The 26,988-nt window shown below is 41.2% G+C and overlaps 1 protein-coding gene across 2 annotated transcripts in view; it reads right to left on the bottom strand.

Moving 5' to 3' along the window:
• The window catches only part of BMPR1B (bone morphogenetic protein receptor type 1B), a 244,252-nt gene extending 225,601 nt beyond the window's left edge, over window positions 1-18,651 (bottom strand). Inside the window, exons 1-2 of one of the 2 annotated variants that reach the window (XM_030492682.2) lie at window positions 18,579-18,599; window positions 12,583-12,631 (exon numbers count right to left, since the gene is read on the bottom strand). The gene's annotated coding sequence lies outside the window, so the exon portion shown is untranslated. Of the gene's footprint in view, window positions 1-12,582; window positions 12,632-18,578 lie in introns of both variants that reach the window. The other variant, XM_030492681.2, reaches the window with a different exon arrangement.
• Between the last annotated feature and the right edge of the window lie 8,337 nt (window positions 18,652-26,988).

Raw genomic sequence — 26,988 nt, 5'->3', positions numbered from 1 at the left:
TTTTGGGTAGGAGTATGAGGAGGGATTCAGTGTTTATCAAATATGATTTGACACCATGACATCATGTAGTTCCATTGTAATTAGTCTATCTGTTACCTACAGTCACTTTAGTTATGCTCAGAATTTGAGCACAGCAGAGAACCCGGGCCCATGTGCCTTGCAAGCTAGACCCTATAGTTGAGAGTTGCAATGGGAAGGAACTGTAGAGCACGAAAAGTCAGGTATCTAGAAATCTGAAGCTTCTGAGAAAACAAGTGGATTGTCAAGATGCAAGAAACATATAATGAATTAACAGGAGAAAGCTTTTACATTATTTAAAGTTGCTACTGTTGAGCTGTTCCTAGTAGCATCTAGTCTAGGAGCTCCCCTTATCTCAGCAAAGGGAGAGGTGTTCCTGACCCAGACACATGCTTCTAATTGTGATGGGAGAATACTGAATCAGATTGACCAGGGGGATAAGCAGATATTGTAAAACCAGAACATGTTCTGCTGGGAAGCCTCACTACAGCCACCCACAATGGTCAGGGGTCACTGCTGCACCATGTAACACTAGCCCTGTGATGCTGCTACCACTGGAATTTCAATAATGTGGACATTTATGCAGACAGACAAATCAATCCTGGGGCAGTGGGGAGGAAAGGCAAAAAAGAAAGCACATCACACCAGAAATCTTCCAATTTGGCTCTGGACTGAAGACACCAGCCATGGAAAATAGATCAGATTGGCTCTGGACTGAAGACACCAGCCATGGAAAATAGATCAGATCTTCAGTTTGCATTTCTGTGCCCCTGTTCACACTAGCCCACCAGCTGCCCAACCCACATCTCCTGCTCTACTGATGAGGAAACATGTATTGGTTTTGGCTGGGACAGAGTCAATTTCTTCACAGTAGTTCATATGGTGCTGTGTTTTGGATTTGTGATGAAAACACTATAGATAACACAGGGATGTTTTAGCTATTGCTGAGCAGTGCTTACACAGAGCCAAGGCCTTTTCTGCCTCTCACCCCACCACGCCAGCAAGTAGGCTACCAATGAGTAGGCTAGGAGTGCACAAGGAGCTGGGAGGAGGCACAGCTGGGACAGCTGACCCCAACTGACCAAAGGGATATTCCATACCATACAGTGTCATGCTCAGCAATAAAAGCTGAGGGAAGAAGAAAGGGCGACATTTGAAGTTACGGTGTTGGTCTTCTCAAGTATGTGCCTGCCGATGAGAATGAACTCCTTGCTTGCCTGTGCAGCTTTTGCCTTACCTGTTAAATCATCCTTACCTCAATCCATGTTTTCTTAATTTGCACAAATGGAGCTGTCCTCTGGAGGGTCCATTTCCCACCACTGATTACAGACAAATGCCAGAGAATTAAGGTTAAGTGAGTTGAACCCCAGTTACAAAAGCAATTACATAGAGAGAAAAAAAAAAAAAAGGACAGATCTAGACACAGTTTTCCTATAGTTTTCAGAATGGGCCATTAGAAAACCTACTAAGAACTTCGCTGGCAGTTAAGGTGAGAGAGTCTATGCTCCTAACTATTATACTTAGTAACCCGCCTTCAAGTGAATTACAAACTGACTTTATTTTTTTAAACTTCAGAATAAAAATCATTCCCAAATTCATGGACGAACCACATTACCTAGTATCTCATAAACCATAATAAAGATTTTAGAAGTTTCTCTCTTCTGTACCCCTTAAATGAGAAAATTTCATTTTGATTTCATCGAAATATTCTTCACCAACGTTCTCAAGCCAGCCTAGAGTGGAACTGTGACTTACACGTGTCCCTGAGCTTGCGGCTGCTTTCACCTAATCGCTCTGGTGTTGAGGGGGCTGCAACGCTGAGCGAGCCAAGGACTCCCCAGGAATGTTACACACACAGTGCTAAGCTTTTCCTACCAGCCTAGTGAGTGGGAGTTGAATTATTTTGTCTAGGAGTTTCTTGTTTTGCTTTGAAACATAACTTTCAGACAAAGACTTTCTTGGGCTTTGCAAACAGAGAAGGAGGTAAAAGGGTGGTAAGACAAAGTTTTGGCTTGCCAGATGAAATTATGATCCTATTAAAAAACAAGCAAGGAACTAATGAGATCCCAATGACATAATATAAACATCTCAGTTTCCTTCAGTAGATTAAAGGCAGTTCATAAATGCACTTCGAAAAATTGCAAAAAAAAAAAAAAAAAAAAAAAAAAAATCAAGATACATCTCCACCTCATGCACATTTAAAACCTTATTTTAAACTTTTCCACTGCTGATTTTTTTTTTTTCTCAATAGACAAAAATCCTTTAGAAAGGATCACAGGGAAAGATAATATAAATAACAGCGTATGTTCCAAAGAAGTGAGCCGTGTTCAGGGCAACATGGAAGCATTCAAACCAGCACCAACGTTTGAGGACTCTGCTCATTTCTCCCTTTGATAGTCGAGCATTATTTTTCCTATAAATTGATGTAAACTTTGAAGTTTCGCACGAGCTCTTGAAAGAAACATAGAGTGTAACCAGCTGCTAAGTACGATTCTCTAGCTAGTGGTTCCCATGTATGTTATATAAAAGAGAATAGGTTGAGCAATGTAAACTGCCAACGGTGAAACTCTTTGAAAATTTATACTAGATAAAAGCACCTATAATCTCAACACTTGTATCCTGTAGTCCAGCGCATTGATATAAAACAGTGTCCAGTTGAACAGCCGGAGTCCACTGAAAGAGGGCAAAGATAAAGTTTGAATACAGTTTGCTCTGGATATGCTCAAGTTGTATGAGACACACTTTCACATCCACAATAAACCTCTTGTAACAGCTAGTCCATTAGGCGATCCATCACTTTCTGAAGCTTTAGAAAATTAGAGGCAAGAGAACTGAATAAACAGGGTGTTATCACAGAATCACAGAATCAGCCGGGTTGGAAAAGACCTTTAAGATCATCCAGTCCAACCATTCCCCAGCACTCCCAAAGCCACCACTAACCCTCGGCTAACCCACGACTAACCTGAGGGCCTCAGCCACACAGTGTGCGAACACTTGCAGGGACGGTGACTCCAGCACTGCCCTGGGCAGCCTGTTCCAATGCCTGAGCACCCTTTGGAGAAGGAATTGTTCCTCATCTCCATCTAAACCTCCCCTGGTGCAGCTTGAGGCCGTTTCCTGTTGTCCCATCCCTTGTTCCTTGAGAGCAGAGACCAGCCCCCTCCTGGCTCCATCCTCCTGTCAGGCAGTTGTAGAGAGCAATAAGGTCCCCCCTGAGCCTTCTCTTCTCCAGACTAACCCCCCCCAGGTCCTCAGCTGTTCCTCATCACACTTGTGCTCCAGGCCCTGCACCAGCTCCGGTGCCCTTCTCTGGCCCCGCTCCAGCACCTCGATGTCTCTCTTGTAGTGAGTGGCCCAGAACTGAACACAGGGTTTGAGGTGCGGCCTCACTACCGCCCAGCGCAGGAGGAAGATCACTGCCCTGGCCCTGCAGACAATGCTATTGCTGATACATAAATGAGTGCAAGTAATTTAGTAAATGTAAGTATCGATACACTAGACATGTAAGAAACTACTTCAGCAACATCCCCTTTAAATATCCTCATGTGGGGTTTGTCAGAATTACTGTCAAGTGCTGTAACTAAAAAACTGAAGAGTTCTCCAGCGCTACTGCAATATTACTCTGGTGTACCTAAGGCACTGGCATCCTGGAGACCGAGTTGGCACAAAGTGAGAAGATAAAGCATAGTACTGCTGAGTTTCCTCCTCCTTTTTTTTCCTTGTTCTGTAAAGTTCTTCAAGTTATCAAGGAGAAGGTAAGCCTGCCAGGCAAAGTATCTGAAATTATGCAAAAATAAAACTGCTTTGCATATATGGGATGTGCCTGACATACAGCTCAGGCTGAGCAAGCATCCCTGTCCACAACCATCCTGAGACATAGGAGGTCCTTTTGCCAAAATACTGCTTGCTTTCCAGAAACAAACAGTAACATGGATACAGTAGCTGGCAGTAGGTGCACCATCCCTGGAGACATCCAAGGCCAGGCTGGATGTGGTTCTGGGCAACCTGATGTAGTTGAAGATGTCCCTGCTCATTGCAGGGGGGTTGGACTAAATGACTTTTGAAGGTCCCTTCAAGCCCAAATTGTTCTACGAGTCTAAATTAAATGCAACTTCTACTTCGTGAAATGGGGTAAAATCATGCCATCTGTGTCAAGCCCTAAGTCATGTATTTAGCAGGCATTAGACCACACACAGAAAGGGGCTACCTGAATCTGCTCCTTGCAAAACACCTTGCCCATGGACAAATTGTGGAGACACCCGCAAGATAACAGATGAGTTCTCGTATACACGCAGCAGCATTCATTCAAAGCAACCAGTCACAACTGCAACATGGAAATACAGAGGGATTGCGCATTTTTCCTGTTATGTCCTAAATCCACTTCTGAGTTAGAGGTGGAAACACCAGAACTCCTCTCTCCAAAGAAGGGATAAATAAATAAGAGGTATTTGAATAGGTTACTGTGTTCAAGGTATATGTTTGATAAATGCAGCGGAAAAGCAGTTTATCAGAATGAACAAAAACTGCTAATGGAATTGCTGCTTACATATGTAATTTATTGCCTTGCTTTTCAGATTGTTTTTAAACACTTATCCTGAACCATCTCCTAAGGGAGAAAAGAGAGGAATTCAGTCAATATTGTACTTAAAGTCATGCATGAAAATTAATAAGATTAAGGTCCAAAGTAAATGTTATTGTCACAGCCAACAAAATACAAAAGTGCAGCATAACAAATGAAAATTATTTTAAAACTGTTGAGTGGAAATTGTGCCTTTACTAACTGTAAGCCACAAACTGCAAGGGTTCCTCAGCTAAGGAAATAAGAATCAGTGGACTTGAATACAGCCAAACTGAATTTGTGGAGAGAAGGTAAACATCCTTCTAGGTGAGCTGTATCTGTCTAGCCTACACCATTAAATACTGGAACACAATCAGAAAGTCTGGCTCTGAGCAGCACCAGCCCAGCACCTGACACTACATAAACAAAAAAACTTGGAGAATTCAGACAGCAAGAACAAAAAGATGCTTAAGGGCTGAAGAAGTGGATTTAAGAGGGAAGATTGACTAGGGATAAAGGGTAGATAAAGGGATGTTGACTACATACCAGACTGAATAAGAGGGGACATCAAGATACCACAGCAATGTCTTCAAGCAATCAAAAGGACTTCACAAAAATAATTTGAACATGCAAAACCGATAGGGAACAGAGAAAGGGTTTGAAGGCAACTGATGCTCTTTAAAAACACGAGCTGGTCCCCTACAAATGCTCCTTGTACTCTCAGTGATGGCACACAAAGATGGAGGAGGAGACCTCCTCATAATCCAGCACTAGGTGACACTTCTTTGGAGGGGGGGAAAGTTCTGGTGTCTCCACCTCTAACTCAGAAGTGGATTTAGGGCATAGCAGGAAATGCAGAACAGGGAGCTAATGAAAACAAAACTGGGCATCTGTGGAATAACAAAATTTCAGCTATGGGAAAGTGTTAAAAGGCAAGAAGATGCACTCCAAACATTTCTGGGTCATAAAGAGGAAGGGTGTCTAGAATTATTCAGTCTGAGTTTTATTGTATTTTAGAATGGGAAACTACACAGAGCACTTTACCCATAACTATGGTGATCTGCACATCCTAACAAAAAAAAAAAAAAAAAAAAAAAAAAAAAAGAGACCACATAAAAAAAAAACCCCCACCAAAAAAAACACCAAAAAAAACAAAAACCCCAAAACCAGAAAAAAACCCCACCTTTTTACATTGCTGCTTCTATTGTGATTCATTTCCAAAGCTGATGATGGAAGAATTGTAACTGGGAAAAGCTGATTAAGCGAAAATAAATAAGGTAAATGACACTCAGCCTCTCAATGTCTCTAAAAATAACCAAGTGAGCTTGTGTAATTTCTGCGTTTTCAGACTTTTTAGTCAAGTGGAATAGGACACTGGAAAATACACCACATGCACATACCTGACAATAACCTAACAAAGCGAGGAATTTGACTACATGCATTAAGATGAAGTTAGAACCCCTTCTAATGAGCAGTTTTGAAGTTTTCTGAATAGCTAAGGATGCTTGTTTCCCATGAGCTTAAAGTGGTTTATTCATCATTATTCAAGTTTCTCAGTGTATTTTTTGGATAAAAACATATTTTATAAGTCTGTTAAGAAACAATGATGACCTTCCAGTTTGTGATGTCATTCGCCTCTTTTGGCAGGGTCATTCTGAACTGAACAAAATCAGCTGTTGCTTTCATTTCAGATCTTTCATATCATCCATTGCCATTCTTTCCTTGTAACTCACGAGCATGTCTGCAACTCCATCACATCAAGTACCTCTTCCTTCCTCCTGCTGCTGAACACAAGGGCAACCTTCTAACTGACTACTGCAGGGTCAGATTTAAAGACTAGACCTTAAATCTGAATAAACAAGGTTAGCAGGAGATCAACTAACTGTGAGTTCTGTTGATTTTTCAGTGTGAAAAGCCTCAGTTTGCCAGCCTCTTCCTGTGCCTGTCACCTTCATGTCTACCTTCTCTGAGTGACAGCACCCCACAAGCTTAGATGCAAGAACTCCAAAAGTCAAAACGAAATTCTGACAAGACAAAGAAACATTTCCACATTTACACAGACACATCTGACAGGTAAGTAAGAAGTTGTTAAGTAAAGTCCTCTCTAGATACTTTTTAAGCAAACTATGTACACACGCTCCACAAGCAAAGATTTTAACAAATGTCAGCTAGTCATTTGAACATGCAGATCTGTAATTATCTAGGCTTCATAAAGACCAAGCAATAACAAGCTTTATTTGAAAAATCTGAGGGGAAAAAAAAAAATGAACATATTCAATGAGTAACAAACATATAAATAACACAATTATAATTAATCTTGATAGTCAGTCAGTTGGTCAGCTGACCCCAGCACATGTTGGCAACCACCTAGAGAAAGCACACAATGGTTTCAAGAAGTACTATTTTGAGAACAAACCTTCCTGAAAGAAGTGTTACGACTAGATGTTTAAAAGAAATTTTAAATCTTTTCAGACATAAAGAGTTTGAAAAAATATCTCAACGCTCAAGGCAGACAAGGATTTATTGAGAAACTCTCAAAGCAAAGAACTCAAAATCATTTGTATTCTCACTAGTGTGAGGCCCTATTTCCTGGATAATTATAATATCAGGTGGACCCCTATGAAAAACAAACACTGCAACTTTAAAGATAAGGCAGAGAATAACACTCATAGAAACCACCTCCAGGATGGTTTATATATACTAGAGTAACATTACTGACGTAGAATGCTACGGCTCAAAGAACGAAGAGTTTACATGAGCACAATTCACAGGCTTTGCAAACGCCAACCCATCAGCAAAATGTAGTAGTCACAGAATCTGAAATCATTGTAAAAACTCAGTTAAAAGGGTTCAGAGATGCAACTGAGGATCCAGTCCAAGCATTACTTTCAAAAGCAGATCAAAAGGCAGTATATGTGCTTCAAAATTTTGATTAGGAAAATGACTAAGATAAAGCCCACGTGACTGTTCCGTGTCACAGGGCATTGGCTCCATTTCAAACTACCTGAAGACTGCTACAACTAAATGGGGCTTCTCTATACTTCTCATAAAGAAACAGAAGGTATTATTTTGCATATAATTTTTCTGACCTTAAACAATGGGCACAAGTGAATGCCATTGCTAGTTCTACCAGACCAAAAGAGAGAAAAGAGATTCCAACTAACTCCTACTGTGCAAAGCCCATTTTTGAGCATGCAGTGCATGAGACTGCCAACCAGGAATTTGGAGGCATTCCCCACAATGCTAACCTATTAAGTCAGGGTCAGCAAGGACAACTGATACCAAGAGAAGTTTTAGCACTGAGGTTATATACACAATCTGGCCATATCCTCACAGCATACTACCAATGACACCATTGTGGGCACTAGTCTTGGGAAAAGACCCCTTGCGCATGAGCTGCCATGTTCACTGGTCAGTGCCTTATTTAGATGCTGATACATTCAGGACACTGGAGAATAAAGCACAGTGGACTAATCATCCTATAAGGATGGACAGATGCAGTACTAATGCCAAAAGGTTTCTTCAAACTTCTGAAATCCGTATCAGCAAGCATCAGTGCATGCACAGACACAAGTGCACAGAACTAAGCAAGCCATAAAACTGCAAAACCAAGAGTGCACAAGATCATTTCAACAAGAATGTGTGGAAGAAGAATCTTCTGTTGTTTGACATACACTCCTGGTATCTTTTATGCACCTTATGTATTTACAGTATATCTATCATGCATTCACTGATCAATAGGATTGAATTATTTGTAAATGGTACATTTAAGCAAGAATCAGCTATATTTATCACTGTGTCAAGAACCTTTCTTGATTAATGGATGTGTAAGAGAACTGCTATAAACAAGCATTTATCATTTGATTGGAGAGTGTTATCATTAAATGCCATGATTACTGCCACTAACCTAATATCCAACAAGTTTTCCTACTACACAAAGGAACATCTAAACAATAAAAGCAGCTGAAAATTTTGACACTGACTTACTTGACAAGCAGCACAGCAGTTGGCCACTTTTGTTCAGGGAGGAATACTGTGAGAGAGGGAACTGGGGAGTGGGGACAAAAGAGGATAGTGGCTGGAAAAGAAATGAAATAGTACATGAAGAAGGGGAGGTAAAATTACTTAAATGGAAATAACATCTCCATTTGTTACAGAAATAGCAGAACAGCCTCCATCAATTCATTGTTTCATTCATTAAGTAGACGGCCCATTTATTTTGTTTTTCATTAGTCAATTAAAGAGTGACCACTTGCAACACCTTTCACAAGATATTCTATTTATTCTTAAATTAATTAATTTTAAAGGGCATTTTGCAAGACTTACATTTGGCTTTTATTATTTTTTTTCCATTTTGATAATGGAATTTCACTTTTGGAGTGCTAATGTAACGAACAACAGTAAAATATTTAACCCAGATATATAAACATTTCAAAACATCATCTCATTTGAAAATATATTTTCCCTTTAAGAGTTTTATGGAAGAAACATCATAAAGAAATTATTGTATTTAAATGTGGAGACCTCCATTTTAAAAGTTCATGCAACAGCCGATATTGTAGAACACAAGTGCTCTTTGCAAAACTATGCTTGCATCCCCCAAATTATACACATTTATAGCTGCCTTTATCCCTTCAGCTGTGGTGTATTTTCCTGACATTACATAAGTCAGATAACTGGAGAAAGAACAGTTTCTTAAATGATGTTAGTACCAGTTTTAACTGCAAAAACAGCTTTATCTCATTATAAATCTAAATCTTTGCCTGCATAGATTAACAAAATGCGAAGGGTTCTCAAGAGCATACCATTGATCCTTCTTTTGCAGTTGAACAAACATTTAGCAGCTCTTCTGTTTCTGTAACTGTTTTCCTGCTTTTTAAAAAGAGGGGGAAGGTGGCCAAACCTGCACTAATTATTCTCCTTGTCCAGCCATACATTCTATCAGAGCCATAAGTTTATACATGTCTAAGGACAATAAAGAAAATAAAAGGAGGGACAAAGCATCCTAAGTTTACCTTCACATACTCTGTTCCTTTGAAACTGGGCCAGAGGACTTAGAATTTGAGCGAAAGGGTTGACTATGTTAGGGCACTCAGAAAGCCTCCAACAGCATCCTCACTTTCCTGTGCAATGGGCTGTCTGCTGGAAAATGCCATACCCATAGCCAAAAGCCGTGTGTGGGCTGTAGGAAAAAAAAGTATATGAAGCAAATCCCTGAGATTAATGACTTCACACATGCATCCTTTGCACTGCGGCCCAGAGCTCTTTCCCCACCCCCCTGAAACCACACAGTACTGCCACCACCACTACCTTCATACAGTTTCCTTCCTCCTTCAGCAAAGATTAGCACATAGATCCGTCCATGCGACACCTTTGGCAGTGCCTCACATGGTGGGACAAAAATCACCCTAATTACCCTCTTTCAGATACAGGCCCTTTCAAGAATACGGCCACTAGTCTGACACTTCACCTTATATACCTTAGGGAAAACATAGAAGGGATGAGAGATTCAGAAAAGGTTTTTCTGTGCAGAATTTTTCTCAACTCTTGACATTCATCTATTACTCATTCCCTACCACCTTTCCTTATTTGATTAAATGGCTTACAGAGCGCAGGCAGTTTAAGATGTAGTTTAAAGATGCTAGCTACTATTCTGTGCTAATTTCCACAAAAAGAAAAGCCACTGCTTAGTCCATTTTTGCATCTAAAGAGAACACCTAACTGGATCAACACCTGTTGGAAAGCAAAAAGTCACCTGTAATTTGGCATGTTTTCTCTGAAAAGACAGATCATCACCTGGGATAGTCCAAAGGTCTTACAAATCTGAATTAAGACTTGCAGCACACAAGCAAAATAAAAAAGGTAATTATTTCATTTTTAAAGGTGCTGAATACTCATACTGCTCAAAGGAGTTAACAAGCACCAGAGATACATGTAAATGCTTTAAAATCAACCCAACAAACCACCAAACTAGTGATGGTCAGTGAGCGGTCACCCAGAAAAGACTATCTAGCTCAGCAACCGCTCCCTGGGACAGTAATGCCATTTAGAGGACAGATATGCCTATTTACGCATGATTTTACTATTTCAGCCTATAGTGGTTTAAGTGAAATAACCTATGCAGATAAAAAAGATATATGCTATTCGTGACATGATGTCTACATTATAGGTGTGACACGTACGCTTTGAAGTACAGGCTAAATGAAAGGGTCAACACCAGAGCCTGGAATGAAAACAGGAATTGCAGTGCACATCTTTCAGGGATTTTATTATAATCCTTTCCAAAGTTCACTATGATCTCTAACCATTAATAGAACATATAGGCAGCTGCTGCCTGAAGTCACCTGTCCCTTCTGTCCTCAGCCGATGTGAGAAGCAGAAGCAGTAAGACCCCCTACTTTCCCCTGAAACTTTCTTGTGCTTTCTCTCCCCAGGGTTAGGCTGACAGCACTCACCTTCAGCCATACTTTCAGACAACTCACAGGATTTGTTTCAGAGTTCTGAAGCTACATTTGCTCATGCCGGCAGGGATTGGAGCACCTAGCACCAGCATACTTTGAACATGCTAAGCTCTGCATATTATACCATTACTATCAGTTGGGCCATTCACAAGACCAAAACCAAATGCGATAAACTTTGCAGGACCTCTGTTGGTATTAATTACTGTGCCTGGATCTTCTCTCTCTCATGGGTACCATATTTTCAATTAAACAAACATGTATTCTTCAGGATATCAGTTGCACACATACCACCACAAAAAAGAAGTCAAAACTTTTCCATCTCTAGTATTTTACATATCTCAAGAACCATTTGGAAGTATTGCTTATTCTGGAGTCAAAGGGAAAAGAAATTAATTTCTGAGAAAGATGGCATCTTCAACAGTTCATTTCTGCACTAGCCAGCTAAGCCAAGCCACACTTCATAGGAACATTGCCTCACTTTTCTTGAGGACAGTGAGTGAGGTGTTCTCACATCACAGCTCAGGAAGAGACAAAACAAGGCAGGTGCCTTTGCACGGATGCAGACCAGGCACATTCCCACCACGTGCGGAGAGTGCCAAGGACCCTATCTTCAGGCAAGAAGGATAAAAAGAAGAGCTAGGCACAGCAGCACCTCAAATGCTCTAACAACTCTAACAATTCCCAAAGCAATTGCCCATTTAGGTCCTTAATTTTATGGCAAAGCACTTCTAAAAGCTGAATTCAGCCTTCAAAACATTAATTTATCCTTAACAGCACTGCTTTTGGTCAATCAGACTACTTACAGTTTACTTTTCACCGTGAGCCAAGTCCAGTATTTAAGTATGACTAGCATAAAAAACATTTCAAAAGGCATTTCAGTACATGTAAGACAACTCCTGTCTTTATGCAAAGGACCCTCCAACTTTTAAAAAGATTTAGCATCCATGATGAAACCTGTAAAATATATCCATTTAAAGAAGCAGAGTCACACAGTTTTAGCTTTTATTAAATTTGCACTAAGAGAAAAGAAATGTCAGGAATGATTTATAGAAACAGCTGAAATGCTACTAAGGAAAGAAGTTACATTGGGATTAATAATTTTGAATATATGTGCAGCGTTTGAGAGCAGAAGGGCAGTATAAAAATAGATCAAACTCTTTTGACAGGCTCTCATTTCTTCACACCATTCCAAGTTACATTGCCTGAACTGGCAAGGTGAATCAGAAAAATTTAGTTCTGCACAAAGCATGACATCTACTCTTTTGCAGAACATTTGTGCACAAATTAAGCTCTAAATTAAGTAAACTCGATGCCATTGCTGCTTGTGTACCACTGGCAAGCATAACTCACATGCCCTATGTAAATAGACTTAATCCCTTGATAAACCTCTGAAGTTTACCATCTATTTCCAATTAATGCCAAAATTTTAGAGAAAAACAGGTTTGCTCTTTAGCTATAGTAAAGCAATTATATCTGTGCCAAGGCAAACTTGAAAAAGGAGATTAATACTTGCGGAAAAAATGTGTCCTGCCATAAGAAGCTCACTTCGTGTGACAGTGATGGGTGTCCTGTGAAAATCACTGAGCGAGGTGGGCTGTGGTTTGAACACAGAAAACACACTGTCAGACTTCAGACAAAGCACTTCTTACCATCTACTTCTTACAGAAATTATACTAGTATTTTAAACCCTAAACACAACACAGATTCAAAGTTTCATGTTCTTAATAGCTCCAAGGTGCTGAATGTAGTAGCTGCTGCCTAGGAACACTTATGGATTAAGGGAAAAGACAATTACACATTAATCTTTTTTAAGGCGGAACGCATGGAACAATCTCAGTAACTGAAGTCTCATTCTGTCCGTCAACAGCAGCAGCTTAGACTCAACCCCATCCTTGCCCCAGGGTCTCAAAACACTTTAAAAGGGGTACTTATGTCTACACCCCACTGGACAGAAACTGAGAGACAGAGGCGTTACCGATCCTATGGCATCTCCTGGAAACAACAGGACCCTGCTTGGTTCAGAGGGTTTCTCCACTTTGACTCTTCAGTAGGACAAGACCCTACAAGACTTGCCTATGGATAAAAGAAGTCTATGATGCTTGCACACGCTTAATTGTGTTTCCGCAGGCTACAAAAGTCTTGCTAGACTCATTTTAACAAACTCCACTGGATAGTTATGCCTGAAGAGAAATTCCCTGTTAGGAAAAAAAAAAACCACAAGCCCAACTGTTCATCCGACTTCAGCAGCAAATGCGAATAGCTAATTAACCTTATCTCCATTACACTGTCCTGACTTTGCAATACTTCTGGCACAGAAGCAAGCATTTTTTGCCTTGTCCAAATCTTCTCATGTATGTACAGGGCCTACAATCAACAGACTATGAAGTAAATGTGACTAGCAAAGATTTAGCTTGTATGTACACCTACACCCTCCAGACCGTACTCTACACACACACTTGTGGATGTCATTTCATCATCATTTTGAATGGAGAAGAGAGAAATTAGCAGACACGTGAAGAGAATTTTATTTAGTTATCTGGTTACAAACAAAGCTCTATTTGTGTACTTAAGAGAGACAAACTAGCCAAACCCTGCTCATATACACATTACCAATCCAACACAAATAAATCTATTATTCCACCCACCATGTTCGGAGTTTTGTCCTCTGAAAAAAACATGTACCCAAAATATGTGCTTTAGCTTTTCAGCGTCTGTTTCAAATACAACTCTTTTTCCTTGGCCAAAATTGGTAAGGAAAAGGGAAAGCAAATTGGACAAAAGGTCACATTATACTGCAACTGAAATACTTAGAAGAACAGCTACTTCTGCCAAGGATGATAATCACAAAGGTAATGTCTCATTTGATCCTTAATTGACCTGTGCGTTTTTAATTAGGAAGTGGGGGGGGAGAATTAACCTGGAGCTAATTACGGTCTTGATTCTACAAACCTGCAAGTGCATAATTTTATTCACAAAAGTATTCTTCAGTGAAGTTATGCATGAGCAAATACATTTATAGCTTCAGGGAATAAGTCTTGAATAACTTAACCTTTTAAAGACTTATAAGTAGCTGCTTTATAAATATTTCTTATATACAAGCTGTTTTGTATTTTAGGCTTTACATGTGAAATATTTCTGAACACCAAACAACATTTGCTTTTGTTTCAGAAAAACAGCAACAGTTGCATTTGTGTTAGGAAATCAGTAGTAGTTTTAAAGAATGACTGTTTTAAATACATGCCTTTACCCACCTTGGTCTGTGAAACTAAGTCTTTGGCCTAATAATATCCAAGTGTAGAGGTCTGCAGCAATGTATTTTGACTTTAGCACTGAAATAACTTTCAATGAGTAACACAATCAGTTTCAGGGGAAGAAACTTCAGGACCTGCATACATGCGGGTCCCTCTGTACTAGAGTTCACTTACTGATGGAAGCATACTTCATTAACTTCTAGAACATTTAAAGGGGTAACCTAGGTTCACCAATGCTCTCCCCCACACCCACATCACTACCCCAGTCTCTTCATTACATTCAGTGGTTTGTGCCCATTTCATTACACTCTGCAGGCTCTATGGACCCGTACCTGCAGTCGGGCAAGCTGCCACAGGCGTCTCCAAATACTGATGATACAGGGCTCAAAATTGTAATCATGACTTTCATGCAAACACCCTCCCAGCTGGTGCTGCACCACCAGATGAGGACCTGCTCCACATCCAGACTCAAACAGAAAATAACTCTTTCAGCCTGCTTTCCCAAGGAAATGTTTACACTTGCTTATCTGCAGATAAACATGTCTGCCTGACCCTCTCTAATAAGTTTTGAGCCTATTGGCCAATTATAACCAAATTTGACATAGGTTTGGAGGCTTAAAAGATATTCACTCTGACAAGTGGCAGAAAAGCAGGCAGCTAGGCTGAGAACAGCCTCTGTTAATGACCCTGTGAAGAGAAAGGCTGGACCAGGCACATAACACTCAGCTAGCGGGGACTAGGGCCGTGAGATGCAATGCCTAAGGAACAAGGTTTCTTTGGGTTTTGCTTCTTATCAAAATCCTGCAACATATTCTGTGTACAAGGGCAATTTAAAGTATTGCCTATATAGCAGAGACATGCAGACCCACGCACCTCTGTGTGCGCGCTGTGTAAGCACTCACACCCGGGTGTGCGCACACAGCGTGACGTGAAGTGATCATAAAGAATAACTGATCACATAGGAATTTCTTTACAGCTTGATGAGGTGTTGATGTTTCAAGCAGAGAAAAGTAAACTCTGTAATGCATGAAAAAAATGGTATAATGTAATCAAACAGTACTTTATAAAGTATTTTAGTTACTTCAGATTCATTTCCTTACTACAAAAAGGTCCAGCCTTTATAGAAGCTGTAAGGTAAGTTTTTCCTTCTTTCATGCACTCAGAAGAACGAGGTTGTTGATGTAAGGCACGATACGATTCGCAGATATCATCAGTGTTATAATTTGCAGACTTTTTAAAAACTTTATCATATAACCTTTGTTACATTTTTGCTACCTCAACCAGATACAAAACAGCAAGAGCAAAGTGCTTATCAGAAGCAAGCCCAGTCTGATACACGCTCTAGTGAAGAAAGCAGTTTGACACATGCAAACTTAGACCAAATGGCAGTGTTTTCTAATCAGTTTCCGACAAATTTTGCCTATGAGCAGCCACGTTTTCAGTTTGTTCAAGACAATTTAAAAATAGGAGCTCATATCTTCTGAAAACAAATAAAAATCTGAATGGTAATTTGTTTTATGGGGTACCTCCAAAAGATTTCTGTTCAATATTTGTGGTATTTACCACATATATTGGTAAATATATGATATTTGTAATATCATAATGATCATTTTGGCATGTACATGTCAAATACAGATACACTTACAGATCCTCACCAACTTCTTAAGTAATGACAACCAAGATGACCATGCTGCTTTATCTGCTATCTTATCCTTGCAACTACCCTAAAGGCAGTAGAAAATATCTGCCATGTTTTTAGAGACTTTTCTGGCTTATCCCATGTTCTGTCTGAAGGCTGTAAAGTACTTGCAACTGCTGGTGTTAGCAGCAGTGTTTAGGCAGGACCCAGAGATACTCCTTCACTCCCCCCAGCACAATGCATCAGGTATTATGTTCATAAGACAAGGCAAAGCAGTCCCTTCCCCACAGAATTTACAGTCCAGGTAAGTGCTCTGTAGTCAACGACAAGTGATCAGTGGTTAAGAAACAGAACAACCCAAACATTCATCTAGACAAAAAAATAAGTTAATTTTATTTCTTGGGAGTAGTAACACATCATTTCCCACCTGAGCATCAGACTTCCTCTCATTGTTTTCTTGCACCTGGCAATAGATATTATGTCTTACGTATTGAAGTTCTTGTTTTCTAGGAAACAATACACAGGGAAGAATGACAGAAACAGGCAAGAAAGACTAGACGCTGGGAACAGCCTTTGTGAATCTGTCAGCTTACATTACTACCAACTAAAGCTCTTTAAGAGAGTTTCAAGACCCGAGGGCTTCATTCTGCAAAGTGATGTGTGCTCTGGCCTCACTGCAGCAAAGACCCCAGCACATGCATCACTTTAATTACACAAGTGTGCCAATTAAAATGGACCCACTCATATCCCTAAAACTAAGCATGTACTTAAGCGCTAAGCCAGAGTATTCAGTACACTGACACACAGGCAAGACTGCTAAGTCAGTGATGCACACACACACAAATATAGGTAGGTACAGATACAACTACCCCAAAGGCCTGAGGGTTTTTTTCCTGATTGCACAAGTGTCAGTCAAAAGCAGCTCAGCTGAAGCCCAGCAGGGTAGTAGGTTGTGGGAAGGCAGTCAAGGCCCTTAGGTTGTATTTACTGTGATGGATTCCTTATTTTGCAATAACTTCAAAACTGTTTCATAACAACAAAAAAATTTCCACACATGAACCAGAGAATCTATTTACAAGCAGCTTATGAATTCGTCATATTGCTCTAATAGTAAAATGATGCTTTGGTTTTTTTGGTTGCTTTTAAAAAGCTCTGAAAGAAATCCACACCCTGTGCAGGCAGCCCTTGCAGGGAAAAGAAAGCAGGAGTAAGAGGTGCCGTAAGCTTCTCACTAGTGGTCAGACAGAGGCGATTTTGTCCTCTGTAGGCAATCACATGGTAGCCGCTCTGTCAAATTAATATACAGTGCCTCCATGAATTATTCCCAGAGACTGTGTCCTTTCAACATCCTAACCTTAACATGCTTGTCATTCAAAATGATCCATTCCCAGAAAATAATGACTGCACCCATTCCCCTTCTCTTAAGGTAAACTTTAAATGAAGCAGAAGAAAGCATTTCAGCCTGAAAAGTAGACAACAGAGGAACACTGGAAGTTTATAAAAGCATGAATGGGACAGAGAGGAATAGGGACCAATTCTGCAATATCTCTAAGCAAGACATAAGTGCTACCAAACGAAGGTTCAAAATAAAAGGGGGTAGCATTTGACCTAGTGTAAAGTTAAAGCTATGAAATTCCTTGCCACACCATATTGCAGATGCTAAAAGTTTACACAGGGTCAAGGGGCAATCAGAGCAGTTCATGAAAGGAAAAATCAGCAAGGACTATAAAGACAACAGCTCTCCCTTAGGAAGCATCCAAGCTGCAAATGATTGCATGCTGAGAGAGCCTTCTGGAGAATTATTCTTACACGCCTGCCTTATTTTTACACACCTCCCCCGGCACCGTTTCTTGCACTATCAGACCGAGGACACTAGACAGACCTCTAGTTCTACCCGCGAGAGTTTCCTAAATGATGGCAATTTCTGTAGTTTAGATTCATCAGGTTCTTAAATCAAGCAGCCAAACACTATGTTTCTGAACAGCATTACCAAAAAACTTGAGTGCTGTGATCTAACTGGTAAATCAGAGTTCGCATCAGTCCATCACAAGCGACAAAGCCCATCAGTTAATACCACACCACCGTGCGATTACCGCTTCCCAAAGATTCAGAGTCCTCCATCATCTTCAGCTACAGAACTAGACGTTACCTCGACAGACTGGCATTTTGATTTAAAAGCGCATTTCGGGAGCACTGAAGATTATTCGCCAGCTTCTGGCGCGCATGCAACGAGATCGTATCAACGCGCAGCGTGTGACCCGAGAGAGAGGGTCCAACGACTTCCTACCAGCCTCCCAGCTAGGGCAAGTCACTCTCCGCTGCAGCTTCTTGGGCTGCGGTAACTTCGGAGCAGCCTAAAGCAAATGCTCGACACCACGCGTGTGACCGGACGGGACGCAGCACCGCAGCCGGGGGAAGCAGAGCCCCGGGTTCGGGCTGAACGGCCGGTGAGCTTTCAGGCGCTCCCGTCGTTGAGGCGGGCGCGCGGCCCGCCCGCCCGCCCCGGGGCTGCCCGCGGTGCGGGACGCCCGCAGGCCGCTGCTCGGGCACGGCAACTCCCCGGCACTCCGCTCCGCGCCGGCTGCGCAGGTGCCCGGCCGCTGCCACAGCATCCCCGCTCCGAGACACCCGCTCCCCCGCGGCGTCCTTACCGGCTGCAGAGGCTGTTGGGCTGCCCTCCCCGGGGCTGCCTCTCCGGCGCGCTCGCACCCCGCCTGCCGCCCGCACACACCCCCTTCCTTTCCCTTCCCGCCCGGCCCGGCCCGCAGACTCTGACTTGGGTTTGAGGTGGTTCGCAGTTCTTTCCCCCACCTCCGCTCGCCCTCTCCAGCTCCCACTAGTGATCGCACACTCGGCCAGCCAGCGGAGGACTAGCCGCCGCCGCCTCCCGCCCCCCCGCGGGCGGCCGCCGCCGAGCTGCTGCCTCCGCGGCCTCGCCACCGCCTGCGCGGACCCTCGGGGCCTGCCGAGCACAGCGACGGGGCGTACCGGGCCGGTTACCCACATCCATTCATCACTAGCCAAGTAACCGGCCGCCGCGTCCTCCCACACTCCCGGCCAAATCTCCCCGCACTTGGCCGGCAAGACGGGGAGATTTAGGAGAAGTGGGGCCGTTTACTGCCAGGATGAAATTAACAACCGAGATAAAACGGACAGCGTGGGAACGGCCGATTGAAAAATGAATCGCCGATATATCCTACAGTGGTCATAGCATCAGCAATAATTTATTGCTAAGTGAAGGCTGCACCATGGCCCCGGCGTAGATACTCCTGTTGCAAGTTGTACTGCATCTCACAGGCAGCCCAGTACCATCCTGTGCTGGGACAACAGAAACCTCAGCCCAGGGTTTTCAACCTCAGTATTATTTTGTTACTGCTTCTCTCTTTTCTATGATTAAAGAAAATAACGGATCAGCAGTTCAAGTTATCATATTAGAAGTCTGTGATCACAATTTAGTCCATTATAACATACATTAAAGTTGCAACTTGTGAGAAAAAGATGAATTTAAGATTTTGAGATATGACTACATTAGCACTTCAGCATGCAACAGGAGCGCACGTTGGAGTGGTTGTGGAGCAGCCTCAGTGCACAGACCACAAGCTGTAAGCCAGAAAATGCATCCTGGTTGTGCACCTATAATGTACTCTGGAACCAACAGGCATCCCATGCACCAGGCAAGGCTGCAGCTAGTTCAAATGTGCAGGCCTGAGCACCAGGTCCTCAGCACCATTTCAGATGACAAATCTACCAGCCCATGCTTGCTGATAGCCCATATGCACATTACCCTAACTTCATATAATTTCAATTTCTCACACCTGGGATGAGTTAGTACTCTCCCTCACTTTCCAAGGGGGTTTTTACATTCATGTACACAGAAGCTAGTCTATCCCCCTTTGACTGGAACATTTAATTTGCAGAGTGCTGTATCAATACATAGAGGAGAGAGCAAACTAGCTTCTTTCGCTGCATATCTCTCTGTTCTTAGGCCCAAACCTACACTCTTTCCATCACTGTAGGCATGGTTTTATCTTTACACATACCTCAGTCAATATTAGAGGCAGAAGTGAGGAAAGACTTATTTCTAGCTGAGGTAAACCTGGAAATGCTGAAAAAAGTAGGAGAAAGCTGTTCCAGCAAGATTTCTGGACTGCTATTCTGTGAAATCTGTGTATGCAAGTTGTCCTTGTGCACTTCATGCTTTGCACTTTTTTTGGCCTGTATCTTAGCCACAGTTCATTATAACACAGGTATATTGGCTATTGTGAGCCTAAGGGTTCCCTTTCAGCAGAGATACTTCACTTTTTCATGGGGTTCCCTGCTTCTCTTTGCCTTCTGCAGACAAACAAGAGAAGGCAGAGACAAATAAGAAGTACTGGCTCCTCTAGAAAACAGCTGAATAACTACCCCATGCTGCATTGGCAAAAGAAACCTAGAAAACAGAGAACTCAAAGAGGAAAAAAACCACCCTCAGGAAGTAATAGAGAGAGGGATGAAAAGGAAGAGAAGACATAAAAATAAATAGAGAGGGAACAAAAGGAAGGTGTAACAGAATTAAAAAGTGCTATAAAGTGAAATAGTTGGCAAAGAGAGAAGAGGTGTTATGAACACTCTTGCTTCACACTGTCGAACTGAGAGTGTGGTTGCCTTTGAAGTACAAACCCAATTAAATATCTGCTGAGTATGTGAGAATCAAGGATTTGTGCCATGGTGCTCCAGTGCCAGTGTGCAGCCCAAATGGGGCAAGTTGTTTACTAGTTTCCTTGAAAACATATGCCAAATCTTCAAAAACGCATACCCTTCCAAGCTGAGATGAATCAGCAGCCACAGAAACTATGCAGCCCTGGACCGAGCTCTAATGAAGGCATAACAGTTTCCTTCCTTTCCAGCTAATCTCACTGGATCGCTTCAGCCACCATTCTTTACCTGCTAATTATATCAGGCCTGATTATAACAACACTTGAATGAAAACACTCAAAATATTGAGCTCCCAGTGATGATGCCGAAAAGATGTGTTATTTCTGTACAAGACATTGTTTGAGGTTATTGGGCAATTGTCTAAATTTTCTATCATTGCTCAGGTAAACAGATGAAACCACAAAAATGTTCAAGCCTCCTGGCAAAGTTTTCAGCATGCTTTCACCTTCCTGACCTCAATGTGTTGAGCGCTGCACTACTCCTCTGCAATTCCTTCAGATATTAGGTTTAGTCAGAGGAGAATCCCCCCCTAAACACATGCAAATCAACCATCCGGCAGAAAAACAAATATTGTGTGATCTCTTCACCTTTTGGCTATGTTTAGAAAAGCCAATATAACCCCTTCTATTCTAGAAACAAATGTTCTGTCTTTTTCCAAAACAGTAGTATTCTCTTTCTGTCCTGTGAAGAGTTCCTTGGTATTTGTGCTTTATACATTGCTTTTCCTCAGTAAACAACTTCACCAAGTCTGTTTGTCATTCAGTTCCCCTATGTATTTCACAAAGGAAAAACAAACACATGCAACCAATTTATTCCCATTTTCCAAACTGTTGATCAGACACTATGATTTTCTTACTGTACCAAAGCCGCCGTTTTCAGCAAGGCAGCAGGAAATGGTGTTATCATGCCAGATTAAACAGCGTTTGTTCTTTACTGTACAGAACGATACAAAATTTTCGTGGCTTTCTTACAGTTCTATAACACAATTACATCTCATCTTCAAAACTGAATACCAAACTTCAGTTGTCTTTGTTTACTCACGGATTACAGCTGATGGTTCTTTACCAGCTGTTTGCTGGAATATACTGTCTGTAGTGCAGCACTGTGATTTTCAAATCAGCCCTTAAACTGTCATAAACAGAATATTAAAAAGCTCTATCAGCCAGCTAGAACATTACTTAGGAAAGAAATGATTGCCACATACACTTTGTCAAAAATGTGTCATCAGGTATACTGATCACTTACCCAACATCTCTTGTAGTATGCTTATAAAAAAAAAAAAAACCCAAACAACTAAAACACATTTTCATGACCAAGAGTTGAACCAAATATTATCTGCAGACTCAAGTTATGCTTATTTATATGCAGCACAGTCTTGTGTCATATTTGCTCTGCGAAGTCCAGAAGCTTAGAATCAAATGTATGTATTATGTCACTCTGCCATAGGATACATATGTACATATATGTAATATGCATATAGCTAATATATATGCACATACGTATATATAAACATGTATGTGTATTACAATAGGAGTAAAACACTGACAGCCCAACTTGGTAAAAGCAGAGGAACAAGAAGAAAGGGTACATGCTTCCCATGTGAAATGGTAATTGTGAGAGGGACGGAGAATTTGAAAGAACATAAAAGGAACTATATTTGAACAAAATTATTTGAGACAGCCGTTCCCAAACTGAGATCCAGGGACTAACTCCCTCCTGGGGAGAGCAGCTGGCTGCCTGCCTCAGCATCTTTCACCAGCAAGAGGAGCCAGCAGTCAGCCATAACATCCTCCACAAGTTTCAATGTGCTGGAGTCCTCTCCTTATGAATTTCTGGCATTCACAATCCTTATTGATTTAAATGGGGCTTGAAAGCCATCAGAACTGAATGCTAGACATCTTTACTAAATAAGAAAGTTTACAGTGCTGAAGTATTTAGAGGAAATTTAAAAGAATAAAAACAAATGACTGTCTCTAGGACAACAGCAGAAGGGAAGAAAGCCCTCAGATTAAGAGGAAATTTGTTGCCTGTGATGTTTTTAACTTCAGTTAAACTACTCAGTCATACTCTGCAGACAATCCTGGATTTAGGGTACATCCCAAAGCACCCACTTACACCTTGCTGTGTAAGCAGTACACCCGAGTCCAGTGAATGGCCTGGCACGAGAAGCTCTACTCTTGCCTAAAGCTTGACGGACTAGGACTTCAGGCTCCACTTTTTTTGTGGATTTTGTTATTGTTTCTCCAACTTTCAGCAGTATTTTATAGCTTCTGCCCTCTGAACCACTAACTATTTTTACAATATGTATTAATCCTTTTTCCAGTTTAAAGAAACAGCTGAGATAGCAAACTTTAACAATTTCATATTCTGAACTCTAATTAGTTTAATGTAATGTTATTTGTTCAGGAGTGTTGGTCCTTTAGTCAAGTTTCAGTATAATCCCAACATAATCCCTGATTTTTTTTTTCCCCTTTTACATCTCATAGTACTCTGTGAAACATTTTTAAATGTTTTGATCTACTAAACACTTACTGTGTGCCTTGTTTTGTGCTCAGTGTTTCTTTGATCACTTCTTTGAAACTTAACCCAACAGCTGTTATTTTAATTCAAAACAAGTCTATCATCATTCTTTTATAATACGAATTTCTTTTCACTATTACGGAGTGTATTTTACACATTTTCTTCCTCTTGCAACTCTTTAATTTAGGACTCACATAATAAATATGACTTTTATATTTACTGTTTGTTATTTCTATATAGGGTATATATATAGAATTCTTCCTATACTGTAATGTTATTTGATATTAGTGGGATTTCCTCTTGGATTTAAACACTTGAAAAGGGATGGGCTTTCTGGAGAGCATAAACCGACCAATTTAATGCAATAACAGCAGCAGTTCTCTCTGAACACAGCTGTGCTGCCACAGGGGATAAAATTTGACCTTTTGAGGAAAGAAAGCAAAAGATCTAGATATTCCTTGAGAAATCAAAACAAAGATAGGGGTTCAATCTTGAAACAGCCATAGAAAGTTCTTGGAACAAAACTGTTTAAGCCATTTTACTTTTATCCAGTGAGCTATACGACTACCACGTGGAAAAGAGACCCTAATGGAAGCCTGATGAAGTCAGCAGAGCCTGCATAGGGAAAAGTTACATTTCTTTGAGATCTTCCTTTGAACATATTTTGCCTTTTCTAAGTGTGTCAGGCTTGATCTGGAAAATGGGAGTAACAAAGCAGCTGATGACCCACCCACCGCAAAGAAGTCCCATGCTGAGAGGCTGTTTCATTCTCCCAGTGGAAAGGAACAGGGTCTCACTTTGTTTTAAATTAGGTGTCCTTTTATTTGTGGGTACCCCTTTCGCCAACCACAGACCCAACCATACAGTGCATTTCTCCTATACCCAAAGTGGAATATGAAAAAATACAAAAGGCATTCATCATCTCATAAAAGTATCCTTTTCATTTGCTCACTATTGTATGGTGTGGAAAGCAGAGAGAAACAAGCCATGGAAAACAAAAGAAAGCTGACATGTAGAACATTGCATGTCAGGGATAAAATACCACAACGAGCCAGGGAATTGTCATCACACTGGACTTACATCAGACTATAACCTTCTCCAGCACTATTCCACTAGCTCTCCCCATACACACCACTGTTGCACGGTGATCTGTCAAACAACTCTAAAAATAAAAGCCAAATACCCTTGCAGTTATGGCACTCCTTCCTTGATGTGCTATGCTTTCAAGATTTGCCACGTCACATAATCCACTGGACTGCTTCTCTCCTTTGCAATGCAGAGATGATTTCCAGTGGTTTCGTATCCTAATTTTCTCCTGATGAGGCTCCAAGGAGCCAGCCTTTTGACGAGTTAGTGTCAGAGCACTGCATCAGGTGAAACCCAGTGAGTACAACATCCAGAAAGCTTCGTTGTATCCAGTTTGTTATAAAAAAATAGAAGTTTCTTGGCAAGAAAACACGTAAAACAGCTAATGCATCCAGGAGTCACCCACCACATCCCCTCTGCATCCCCAGCTTTGCCATGTCTGCATGCTACTCGGATTTAAAATATTCATGATTGTATATTCCTCCCTACACATGCTGGCTAAGGGACTGGCTGCATATTGAAACTTTAGAAAGCTAGTAATTTGGGCCAAATCTTGCTATTACAGTTTCTCTTCTAAAATAAAGAGAAATAACAGTAAAAGAACTTAAATTTTCATAATGCCATTAGGAGGAAAAAGAAAACTTTAAAACCAATTTTTAGCCATAGAAATTGTAACCAAATAACCCAGAGGTAAATGCTGTTAAAGAAGCGAACAACAATAAAAAATAATCACCACTTACATATAATTTCCAATGTCCTTTTACAGTAAAAGATACAATAACTAGCCAACCAAACAATCATTTGAGAAAGGACCCTTTCTCTCTAACTCAAGCCCTCAACCAGAGGTTGGAGAGCCTGTTTTTCCTTCCCTGGCCTAGCCAACAGAACAACTACAAGAGGAGCCAGGGGAAATTTCCCTGTCCTACCCAAGACATCTCAAGAGACAGATCCTGAGCTTCCCACTAGTGTCTTTTATCCCAGTCACTCTCCTGGTACATATTGCAGCTCAGATGCAGAGATCCCCATGTCATTATGTCATTTATAAAGACTACTGAAGGAGATGTGACCATGTGTCCCAGCCACATAGTTAGGGCACTGCTTGGGGTTAGGGGAAAACTGAAATAACTTGTATTTACCAAAAGCCATGCGAAGAAATTTCTTCAAATCCAGGACCATAGAGTAATTGGATACCACAAACTGCATTACAGTTGTTGTAGATAAGAACTGGGAGAACCACCAGTGAAATTATCCAACCTTTGTAAGAAGCAAGAAGACACTACACAAACTGGATTACAGTTACTTTACTGCTGTGTTCTGAGACCGAGGCCAAAAAAAGAGCAGAATGTTTGTCTGGTGGAAAATAAAGTGGAATTTTTTTAAGCTCCCAGTGTAGTGCTTCGCTATAGCCGTTTATAATAGATGGCTCTTATTTCATAATATGATGAAACTGCAAGTGGTCTCCTTACACTGCCAAGATGTCAACTGTAAACTCCTCCAGAGTCCTAAATACATCTCAGCAGATAAAAGTTGCAGATGAGCATGCACTTGCTACACATAAATGTTAGCAGTCCCTATTAATAAATGCTTGCACTAATCTGGTTTTCAGCAGATCATCAGGGCACAGGCATCTCTAAAAACATGCATGGAGGACACAGGTAATGTTGTCATTGCGTACTGTGATGCTGTGCTGGAAGCAGAGCAGAGCAAGAGGGGAGGAGCTACCACTCTAGGAACTATTTTTCCAGCAACAAATCATTTCCTTGCATGCTGGTAGGTCTACTTGCTTTCATCCTCTGTTCTCCTTCATTCTGACCAACCTGTTTCACCTTGAGCAGCTTTCTCCAGGCCCTAACGACCTTGCACAGTAAATTACGATGACCTTCCCCATGGGCTATGGGTAAAATAAGATATATCAGGAGAACATGTTTCTCTCTTCCCCTGCTACCAATATGGTGGCATCACCTAAATCTGATGTTTATTCTATTTTTTTTAAGGCAGATGAAAAGTTTGTGAAGGCTTGCTTATCAACACCAATAATCACACACAGGCTACCCGTAAGCATTTAGGCAGTATCCTTCATTCACAGGAGCATAATACAGAGAAGGAACTGCTGCTAGTGAAATACAACCGTCCCTGCACTGAGTTACAGAAATCCCCTTTAAACCTTTTCCTATTACTGTTATTGTAATAATAATAAAAAGCAGCAGCAGATGAGGCACAGTCCCTTTTATCGCCGTCCATCACAAAGATAAAAATATACAAGATCTCTACATTTTACTTCCAGCTCCCAAGGTGAAGAAGCAATTATACTGTAGAGCATCAGATCCTGCCAGTTCTGTGAAGTGTTTTACAATACAGAAACATAGCCTTAGAAATCCCTTCCTGCTCAGCCTTTTTTGGCCCACAGACTCATGTGCTAGAGTGGCCCTACTAAGGTTTAGGTGTGGGTGGGAGGCTGAGGGCAGAATCTGAGCCCTACTGAAACCCTGGTGTGGGGAGTCAAGTGGAAGGGAAGCAATGCAAAGGGCTGGCACAAGTATGTCTCAGCAGATGTGTTTATACTGAGCGCAGAAGAACACTGATCACAAGAGGCAAAGCTCAGAGGATGCAAATGTTGAAAACAAGGAAAGATTGCCCTGGTGACTTAGTTGTTTCCTTCTTTGCCTCCCACAGACTTTCATTTTAATGCTTGAAACAGATATGCTTGTGGGAGAACAGTAAAATTTAGGAGGGCCCACTGGAGAAAAATGTTCTCTTCTA

The sequence above is a fragment of the Strigops habroptila genome, chromosome 7, assembly GCF_004027225.2.
Source record: "Strigops habroptila isolate Jane chromosome 7, bStrHab1.2.pri, whole genome shotgun sequence".
Classification (NCBI taxonomy): Eukaryota; Metazoa; Chordata; class Aves; order Psittaciformes; family Psittacidae; genus Strigops; species Strigops habroptila.
Note: the sequence above shows the minus strand (reverse complement) of the source record. Positions and strands in the feature narration are given on the sequence as shown.